This window comes from Narcine bancroftii, chromosome 2 (assembly GCF_036971445.1).
Source record: "Narcine bancroftii isolate sNarBan1 chromosome 2, sNarBan1.hap1, whole genome shotgun sequence".
NCBI lineage: Eukaryota > Metazoa > Chordata > Chondrichthyes > Torpediniformes > Narcinidae > Narcine > Narcine bancroftii.
The window spans coordinates 31064681-31073846 of NC_091470.1; positions in this window are offsets into that span (position 1 = coordinate 31064681).

A 9166-nucleotide genomic window follows, 5' to 3' on the forward strand; every position below is an offset into this window, starting at 1 on the left:
GTGGCTTTTAAGAGAAGGTGAACCTTATCAGCATATTGAGGGATCCACTGTGCAAAACCCCAGGCATCTCTTCAAAGCCTGTGTGGTCCTGGGAACGGGGAGCTCTAACAGGGGACGCATCCTATCAGGATCAGGCCAATGATGTCATTCTCCACCACGTAGCCAAGGCTAGCCAGATGTTTAGTCCTGAACACACACATAAGTGAGGTTCAGGTGTGGAGAAATTTTTGAAGGGTGGTGTTATGGTCTTCCAAGGTATGGCAACAGATGGTGACGTTATTGAGGTAGGGGAAGGTAGCCTTCAACCCATACTCATCCACCATTCTGTTCATCTGCCTTTGAAAGATAGAAACCCTGTTAGTGATACCGAAAGAGACCCTCCAGAATTGATAGAGATGACCATTAGCATCAAATGCCGTATAGGGATGGTCCTCGGAATGGATTGGTAGCTGGTGATAAGCAGCTTTCAGGTCGATGGTCAAATAGACCCGATATTGTGCAATATCCTTCAACATGTCCAAAATTAGAGGGAGGGGGCATGTACTGATTAATAGTTTGGCTATAATCAACTACTAGCCTGGACTAGTTTTCCCCGTTTACCACTACCATTTGAGCTCTCCATGGGCTGGTGCTAGGTTCGATGATACCTTCATCCAGCAAGACATTGTATCTCAGACTTTATGAAATCTTGGTCTGTTGTGTTGTACCTTCTGCTTTTGGTAGCAATAGGTTTGCAGTCCGAGGACAGATTCGGGAAGAGAGGTGGGAGTGTCGACATTTAGTGTGGAGAGGCTGCATGTGAGTTCTGATTTTAGGGGCCCACCGTTCCGAACCATTACGGGAGGAGGGGACCAGAATACTCCAAAGTCACGCTTTTAAGGTGACAGGAAGTCTAGACCCAACAAGAACAGAGCACACAGTTCGTCTAGTACATACAGATGAATCTTACAGAATTCCGTCCCCCTCCCAAACGACGGATGTACAATGCAACGTTGTTGAATACGCGTAGAATGTGAATGAGATGCAAGGAATATGCAACAATTGGAAGGATACATCTTTAGGTTGTGAATCTTTGAAGTTTTCAGTAGAGCTTGTGTCGATTAGGCATTTAGTGGAATGTCCATTTATTTTCACAATCACTGTGGAATTGCTGAGCTGGTGAGGTCTGTCCTGATCTAGCACTATCTAGGCAAGGTCCCCGGAGACTCCATACTCCTCACTCAAGTGGCCCCCCCACCATCCTGGATTGTCCTGCATGGGTAAGATGGCGTCGACCTCCTGGCGCGTCAAGATGGCCGCCCTCCTTCCTCCTCTGATGATGGTGGCACCAAGTTTGAATTTGGATCGCAGCAAGATGGCCACCAAGCCCTTTTGGGCCGTTTCCTCACTCCCACCCTCTGTCAGCATGTAGTGTAGCAAGTAGTTTCAGGTGAATTTGGGGGCAGACAGCTTAGGGCTTGATTTGGATCTGGGAACGTTGCAGCCCATGGACTTCCCCGGCTTTTCACTTGGATGGAAAATCCTCGCACAATGCCCTTTCTTTCCACAGTTGGAACACACTGAGACTAGATGGGCAACGAGATCAGGGGTGCTGGCTCTTGCCAAAGTAAAAGCCCTCCCTAGCAAAGGAAGCAGCAGCCTTTAGGGCTGGGGTAGTGGGAGCAGCAGGTGCTTGGAAGGGGGTCACCTGGGAGAGTGAGCTTGCTGGCTTTGAGTTATTCATTGTCAAACTTGGCCTGTTCCAATGATTTGGCCAGTTCAACGTGTCTAGCCAGGTCCTTATTACCCAACTCGAATAGTCACTGCCTCATGTACCTCAAGCAGACCCCCATGACTAGAGTGTCCCGGATCTGTTCTTCCTCACGAATGCGGCCCATATCCGCTTCATACCTACACTTCTTGGCAAGCATCCTCAGATCCAGCAGGGAGTCTTCGATGGTCTCTCCTGGCCATTGGTGATGTAGACCGAGTCGGTGCCTTTCTAGGACCTCGTTTTGTGACTTCAGGTACCGAGCCTTCACAGCCTCAATGTGGAAGACATCTCTGGTCCTGTTCAGGTAGGCCTGGAACCAGTCTAGCCAGTATGTGAACACCTCAGCTGCGTCAGGGGACAGAGGGTCTATCAGCAACGGACCAGGCTTGAGTAGTGCTTCTATCATTTAGGGAATAACCTAATAAAATTGTAGCACGAATAGAAGCTCTCAGGACTGGAGGGAGAACAAGCACTTTTATTAGCTTATAGCAGTCTTTGGAAGGGTTCTGGTTTTAGGTGGGAAACCAGGGTTATATGTGAGAAGATGAAGGTGGAGCCAGGAGGCACAACACGCTACCAGTGAAATCCCAGTTCACTGCGTACCTCTTTAATTCTATCACCATATTGACATGCCTGCCAAGTTGGAGGGGGTTCACAATATATTCCATCTCAGCAGTCTGCAATCAGACAGCATCAATATCGACTTCTTCAATTTCTGTTAACCTCTCCCCTGATCCCTCTCTTTCCCTCACCACTCTGTCCCCCTCCTTCTAGCTCCCCACCAACTTTCCTTCCTTCTCCTATCAGAGAGCCAACTTTCTTAACTGCCTGCCCTCTCTAGAGAAATTGTGCTAGGCAAACTAAACAGATTAAAGATTGATAAATCTCCCGGGCTGGATGAGGTGCATCTGCAAGTTTTGAAAGAGGTGGCTTTGGAGATTGTACATCCATTGGTGATGATCTTCCAGAAATCGATAGACTGTGGAGAGATTCCAGAGATTGGAAGGTCGCAAATGTGGTTCCGTTCTTTAAGAAAGGTGGGAGGCAGAAAAAAGGAAACTATAGGCTGATTAGTCTGACATTGGTGGTTGGGAAGATATTAGAGTTGATCCTCAAGGATGAGGTGATGAAATACCTAGATGCATGACAGGGTAGGTCCAAGTCAGCATGGTTTTGCCTGACCAACCTATTAGAGTTTTTTTTTACCCATCCAGCTATTATCATCACTGAACTTGCATCTCTTTTAAAGAATGTCAATCTCAGTATCGTTTGAGCCTCCATCAACTGGGTATCTACTTAGAAATACAAAAACTGCAGGGGCTGAAACCTTGAGCAGATCAGGCAGCATCCATGGAAATACGGTTAATGATTCTGGTTGGCGACCTTTTGTCAAAACAGCAAGTTATTCTTGTCTTGAAAAATTAACTCTGTTTCTCTCTCCACAGATGCTACCTAACCTGCTGAGTATATACAGCATTTTCTGTACATACTACGGTGCGTGGACAATTGTCTCAATTGGAACTGTCTTCAATATAACCTCCAAACTCTCTGCTCAATTTGATTTACGCAGGTCAATGTGCCAAAAGCTCTCTTTATGACCCTATCCATTTTCAGAGAATTATGTGTCTGAATTCCAAGGGATCTCTGTTCGACTGCACTCTTCTGTGCCCTACCATTTACCATATATGTCCTACCTTGATTTGTCCTTATCTTATATTTTCAACCATTAGGTTTGGTGTTTCACATAGCCAGAAACTATGATTCTAAAATAGCAGCTGGCCTAATGTTAACAAAACCAGTGACGTACAGTCATCAATATATCAAGAACACCTTCTAAGTAAAATGTAAGCTTCCAGAAATCGACCATTTAGCTCAGCCATTCTCAAAACTTTTTTTCTTTGTCTATGGCCCCTCTAGGACTCTGCTTACAGTTTGCAGGACCCCTTCCCTGCGAAACAATCAGGTTTTGATTTCTTCCGTATTTCTGTTTACCAGCTACACAAAAAAAAATTCATATTATGTGAGGTGAAAAGAAAACAAGACTTTTACTCAAATGTGCTGTGACAACGGCTGCTTTAGAGAAATCTGATCATTATGCAAGCATTTACACTAATCCCCACTCTCCCACCAACCCTACCCCAGATTGTACCACTCACCTACCTGCTTGGGTTAATCATGAGCGGTGAATTAAGCAACCAACTTAAAAAAAAAAGCCTTTTGGAGAATGTGGGAGTGAAGTACCTGGAGTAAACTCTTGTAGTGACAGAGAGAACATGCACACTCCACAAGAGACAATTCAGTTAGGACTGAATGCGGCTCACTGGAGCCTCTGAGCAGCAGGTCCATTATTTATACCACTGTGCTGCCAGGCTTTCTTCTTCTGACAGTAGGCAAGTAGAGAATTATTCCTACCTCTGTTTCTTATGAGGCTACGATAGCTCAGTGGTTAGAGCACAGGTCTTGAAAACCAGAGATTGCAAGTTTGTAATGAGGCCTCGCTGTGGCCTCAAGTTTGTGACGGGCACTGGACAAAGTGGCAAATCTCTGTCTTCCTTACGGTAGACAAAGTTAAAGAATTTCATGTATGCTACATTCTAAATGTAGTATTACATGACAATAATGGAATCTTTACATTTTTTTTGAAGGACCTGGAAACTTTAACTGTTCATTCATCATGATGTGGGCCAGTAGGTATGAGTTAAGTGAGTACAAACTTCTTATTCAATTATTATCTTTGTGTGATCCTGCGCGATTAAAATTCTCCTACAGATATTTTCTTTTGAAACAAAATTACTCCTTTCATATTGCTTTTAAGATTTCTGTGGGCAGGAATAATTCTTTAATTTCATCTTGACAGTGAAGAATGTAGGTGTTTGGACAAATGCAGTCTGGAATCCAAGCCTCAAGACATTGTGCCTGTGAATTAAGATGTGAAGCTCAGGAGGTTACAACTACCTCACCATCATTACTTTTGACAAAATTTGGAAAGCTTCAATAAGAGCAAAATGCTAGTTTACAATTCAGCCAGCATGACAATTAATTATGTCAAGTTACACCTTGGAGAATTTGTTTTCCAATTACACTTTTCTTGATTTAATGATATATATATATATATCTTTCTTTGGCTTGGCTTCGCGGACGAAGATTTATGGAGGGGGTAAAAAGTCCACGTCAGCTGCAGGCTCGTTTGTGGCTGACCAGTCCGATGCGGGACAGGCAGACACGATTGCAGCGGTTGCAAGGGAAAATTGGTTGGTTGGGGTTGGGTGTTGGGTTTTTCCTCCTTTGCCTTTTGTCAGTGAGGTGGGCTCTGCGGTCTTCTTCAAAGGAGGCTGCTGCCCGCCAAACTGTGAGGCGCCAAGATGCACGGTTTGAGGCGTTATCAGCCCACTGGCGGTGGTCAATGTGGCAGGCACCAAGAGATTTCTTTAGGCAGTCCTTGTACCTTTTCTTTGGTGCACCTCTGTCACGGTGGCCAGTGGAGAGCTCGCCATATAATACGATCTTGGGAAGGCGATGGTCCTCCATTCTGGAGACGTGACCCATCCAGCGCAGCTGGATCTTCAGCAGCGTGGACTCGATGCTGTCGACCTCTGCCATCTCGAGTACCTCGACGTTAGGGGTGTGAGCGCTCCAATGGATGTTGAGGATGGAGCGGAGACAACGCTGGTGGAAGCGTTCTAGGAGCCGTAGGTGGTGCCGGTAGAGGACCCATGATTCGGAGCCGAACAGGAGTGTGGGTATGACAACGGCTCTGTATACGCTTATCTTTGTGAGGTTTTTCAGTTGGTTGTTTTTCCAGACTCTTTTGTGTAGTCTTCCAAAGGCGCTATTTGCCTTGGCGAGTCTGTTGTCTATCTCATTGTCGATCCTTGCATCTGATGAAATGGTGCAGCCGAGATAGGTAAACTGGTTGACCGTTTTGAGTTTTGTGTGCCCGATGGAGATGTGGGGGGGCTGGTAGTCATGGTGGGGAGCTGGCTGATGGAGGACCTCAGTTTTCTTCAGGCTGACTTCCAGGCCAAACATTTTGGCAGTTTCCGCAAAGCAGGACGTCAAGCGCTGAAGAGCTGGCTCTGAATGGGCAACTAAAGCGGCATCATCTGCAAAGAGTAGTTCACGGACAAGTTTCTCTTGTGTCTTGGTGTGAGCTTGCAGGCGCCTCAGATTGAAGAGACTGCCATCCGTGCGGTACCGGATGTAAACAGCGTCTTCATTGTTGGGGTCTTTCATGGCTTGGTTCAGCATCATGCTGAAGAAGATTGAAAAGAGGGTTGGTGCGAGAACACAGCCTTGCTTCACGCCATTGTTAATGGAGAAGGGTTCAGAGAGCTCATTGCTGTATCTGACCCGACCTTGTTGGTTTTCGTGCAGTTGGATAATCATGTTGAGGAACTTTGGGGGACATCCGATGCGCTCTAGTATTTGCCAAAGCCCTTTCCTGCTCACGGTGTCGAAGGCTTTGGTGAGGTCAACAAAGGTGATGTAGAGTCCTTTGTTTTGTTCTCTGCACTTTTCTTGGAGCTGTCTGAGGGCAAAGACCATGTCAGTGGTTCCTCTGTTTGCGCGAAAGCCGCACTGTGATTCTGGGAGAATATTCTCAGCGACACTAGGTATTATTCTATTTAGTAGAATCCTAGTGAAGATTTTGCCTGCAATGGAGAGCAACGTGATTCCCCTGTAGTTTGGCGTCGGCAAGTGCAACGACAATGACAATGACAATGACAATGACAACGACAATGGGCGCCTGCTGTTGGAGCTCTGCGCAGAACAGCGGCTTGTCATTACAAACACCTTTTTTCAGCAGAGGGACAGCCTTAAGACCACCTGGATGCATCCCCGATCCAAACACTGGCTCCTCCTGGACTACATCCTGGTGCGAGAAAGTGACAAACAAGATGTGCTCCACACCAGGGTCATGCCTAGCGCGGAATGCCACACTGACCACCGGCTGGTTCGCTGCAAGCTCAACCTTCACTTCAAGCCAAAGCCCAGGAACAATAAAGCCCCCAGAAAGAGGTTCAATGTTGGAAAACTGCAGTCAGAAGAAGCGAGAGGAAACTTCCAGGCAAACCTCAAAGCAAAGCTCGACGTTGCAACCCGCCTCACGGACCCGTCCCCTGAAACCCTCTGGGATCAGTTGAAGACTACCATACTGCAATCCACTGAAGAGGTACTGGGCTTCTCCTCCAGGAAAAACAAGGACTGGTTTGACGAAAACAGCCAGGAAATCCAGGAGCTGCTAGCAAAGAAGCGAGCTGCCCACCAGGCTCACCTTACAAAGCCGTCCTGTCCAGAGAAGAAACAAGCCTTCCGTCGCGCATGCAGCCATCTTCAGCGCAAACTCCGGGAGATCCAAAATGAGTGGTGGACTAGCCTCGCCAAACGAACACAGCTCAGCGCGGACATTGGCGACTTCAGGGGTTTCTACGAGGCTCTAAAGGCTGTGTACGGCCCCTCACCCCAAGTCCAAAGCCCGCTGCGCAGCTCAGACGGCAAAGTCCTCCTCAGCGACAAGATCTCCATCCTCAACCGATGGTCAGAACACTTCCAATCTCTTTTCAGTACCAACCGCTCAGTCCAAGATTCCGCCCTGCTCCAGCTCCCTCAACAGCCCCTAAGGCTAGAGCTGGATGAGGTTCCCACCCTGGATGAGACATATAAGGCAATCGAACAACTGAAAAGTGGCAAAGCAGCAGGTATGGATGGAATCCCCCCAGAAGTCTGGAAGGCTGGCGGCAAAACTCTGCATGCCAAACTGCATGAGTTTTTCAAGCTTTGTTGGGACCAAGGTAAACTGCCTCAGGATCTTCGTGATGCCACCATCATCACCCTGTACAAAAACAAAGGCGAGAAATCAGACTGCTCAAACTACAGGGGAATCACGTTGCTCTCCATTGCAGGCAAAATATATATATATATATTTAAATTTAGACATACAGCACAGCAACAGGCCATTTTGGCCCACGAGCCCCTGCTGCCCATTTACACCCAATTAACCTACAATTCCCAGATCATTTTGAATGGTGGGAGGAAACCGGTGCCCTCAGAGGAAACCCACACAGACACAGGGAGAACTTACAAACTCCTTATAGACAGCGTGGGATTTGAAACCTGGTCCCAATTGCAAGCATTGTAACAGCAATGTGCAAACTACTACACTAATTGTACAACTGTAAGCAATACTGAGTGAAGAATTCAGACATAAAGTCCACAGACTGTACAACAGGCTTTAATCAGCTTAAACTTGTACACACCAGGTCTCTGTATCTTCCTGGCTCCACGTGCCCTACTGGCTCCCAAAGGGGCCAGCTCGAGTCTTTATACGGGCCAGTGATTGACTGCAGGCAGGTGGGGCCAGCTTCCCAGGTTGCCTACTTGTTGGTAGAGTGGTTGCCCCCTGCAGTAGGCCAGTGAGAGTGAGCCCAGTGTAATGATCTTATCACCACATTCACCCCCTTCTTAAAATGAATCTCCTCAAACATGGAGGCACTTATGAAGGTTATATGAAGTCAGGATGAAGGGATCTGTATGTTCACCCAGAAACAAGGCATTTGCCTACTTATCATCCACATCAACCTGTATTTTGAGGGGTGTGGGAATTCTTTTCCTCTTGAGAAGGTCCAGGTTATTAATTAGTTCCATCTTGCCCACATGAGAAATGTTTTACACACTCAACAGCCTCTATCCTCAAGGACCCCCACCACCCAGACCGTGCCCTCTTCACACTACCACTCACTGGAAAAAAGGTACAGGAGCCTCTCTCATATGATTTCTGAATGAACAATGAACCACAGACACTAACCTACTTCGTCCTATTTTCTTGCGCTATTTATTTATTTTTGAAATGCAATTTCAATGGCTGGGTGTCAACATCTCTGAGGATAAGTCCTTGAGTGTCCATGTTGGTGCGATCACAAAGAAGGCTTGCCTTTGTGAGGTGCTGGAGGAGATTTGTCATGTCACTGGAAACTGTTGGAAACGTCTACAGGGGTACTGTGGGGAGGATTCCGCTGGGTTGCATCACTCCCACGTATGGAGGCGCCAACTCTCACGATAAGAATAGACTCCAGAGGGTTGTTAACACGGCCTGCAATGTCACAGACCTCGCTCATCGAGGGCAGCTACATGAGGCGGTGTCTTTTAAAAAAAAAAGCAGTCTCGATCCTCAGACCCCCCACCGCTCAGGCCACTCCCTGCTGCCATCAGGTAAAAGGTACAGGAGCCTAAAGACAAGCACTCAGTGGCACAAAGGACAGCTTCTTCCCTGCTGCCATCGGATTCCTGAATAGTCAATGAACCAAATTGACCATTGCCTTACTTTACGTGTACTATTCTATTTATCGTAATATTGTAAGATGGTCCTAATACGAATGTTTGCACATGTGATACAGCTGAAACGCATTGAATTTT